This window comes from Ochotona princeps, chromosome 9 (assembly GCF_030435755.1).
Source record: "Ochotona princeps isolate mOchPri1 chromosome 9, mOchPri1.hap1, whole genome shotgun sequence".
In the NCBI taxonomy this organism is placed as follows: Eukaryota; Metazoa; Chordata; class Mammalia; order Lagomorpha; family Ochotonidae; genus Ochotona; species Ochotona princeps.
The window spans coordinates 41,642,847-41,644,741 of record NC_080840.1 but is presented as its reverse complement, the minus strand read 5'-3'; the positions used below and the strand labels follow the sequence as shown (position 1 = coordinate 41,644,741).

Here is a 1,895-nt window from a genome sequence, read left to right as displayed (position 1 = left end):
AGGGGATACAACCTGCATCTTCCATAATTCCAGCACAAAACAGAGGCTGTCTGTCTTGTTTTAAAACTCTATTCCCTAAACTCACCCTAGGCTGTTCAATCTGCCAGAAAACTACCTGCCCTTTGAGCCTGCTCCTATTTCTATTGTTGGAGTTGAGCACAGAGCTTCAAGATGGAACAAAATCCCTACATGGTGACTTTGATTCCCCTGAACTATGAAACAAAACTGACACAGTTGAGCTTCTCTTCACCTCCTGCACTGTTGTATACATAGAAGATCCATGTACATAAGGGGTCCTCCAAAAGGACATGTAAATATGTATTATGAAAACATTATTCTTGGATTCAAAATTTATTTGCACCAAAATGAACTTTTCCTTTAATTGCATTTTCCCTATGAGCTTTTAAAAATATTCTCACCCATATAAAGCCTAAGGAAATTTCTTCTAGATCTTCCTCATGGGTGCAAGGGTCAAAGTATGTGGGAATCCTGCATTGCTTTCTGAGACACATAAGCAAGGAGCTCATGGAATTCTGGAGTTTCAGGGATCAACTTACCATGCTATGCTACTACACCAGCCTCTTACCTTTTTTTTTTTTTTATTAAGACTTCTTTTTTTCTTTTCCTATTTTTAATTATTTAAAATAAAGACACAATAGGTCAAAATCATTAATTTAGGCAAAAATATATCTTGAAATATCGAATGTAAAAAAAATGGTGTGACTCTACCATTATCACATAAATTAGGAAAGAATCACTTTGGCTATTCAGCAATTTTTGTGTTTCCACACAAACTATAATAGTGCTTCTTTTCTCACTCTAATAACGTGTCATTAGAATTTTCATAGAAATTACATTGAATTTCTAAATTGCTCTGAATAGTATGAACATTTTAATAACCCAGTCCTCCATGAATATGTAATTTTCTTCCATTTCTTTGTGTCATCTTTGATTTCTTCCATCAATGATTTAGTTTTAATTGTAGAATTAAAATAACATATTATTGGCATAAAAACAAATCCATAGATGGAATAGAGCAGAGAACCAAGAAGTAAAATATACATTTCCACTGATCTTTGACAAAGGTGCTAAGAACAGGTTGAGAAAAAGAAATTTTTAAATAAATGATGCTGGGAAATATGGATAGTCACATGCAGAAGAATGAAACCAGATCTCTGTCTACCACCATGTACAAAAAATTGCATGTCATCCTTGCACAGGGGCTATGCTAGTCTCTGTATCGTTCCAATTTTAGTATATGTGCTGCCAAAGTGAGCACCCACCATGTACAAAAAATTGACTCAAGTGGATTAATCACCTAAATATGAGACCTAAGACTTTTGAGACTAAGAGAGGCAAGCATAAGCATAGACTAAGGGTTTCTGGGTCAGACCAATAAAGCAAAGGAAATAAAAGCAAATGTTTACAAATGAGGGAGGCAGAATTATTCTTTTGTGGGTTAAACTACCAACCTCCTATCTGAGCACTTTTTTGAATCCCAGTTGCTCCACTTTTAATCCATCCCCCAGAGGGCATTCCAGGAGCAATGGCTTCGATTCACCTTGTCCTGTCTGTTGTGGTCATTCAGAAAGTGAACAAGCAGATGGAAGATATCTCCCCCTCTCTCTTTCTCTTTTTCATTTTTCTCTTACCCTTCCTCCTCCTCCTCCTCTTCCTGACTCTCCCTCTCTAACTCTGGCTTTCTACTAAATAAACCTTTCTAAAAATCTCACCTATGAGTTTTTATCAAGATAAGTGTTTTTGCACACTTAAGGAAATGATCAAAAGATTGAAGAGACAAGCTACAGAAATGGAGGAAATGTGTGTAAATCCTGTGCCTGACAAGGAATAAAGATCCAAAATAGGGTCCCGGTATGATGTTCAATGGTTAAATC

At 36.1% G+C, this 1,895-nt stretch overlaps 1 pseudogene; it reads right to left on the bottom strand.

Moving 5' to 3' along the window:
• Positions 1–1,193: 1,193 nt before the first annotated feature.
• LOC118757551 (U6 spliceosomal RNA) lies at positions 1,194–1,279 on the bottom strand (annotated as a pseudogene).
• Between the last annotated feature and the right edge of the window lie 616 nt (positions 1,280–1,895).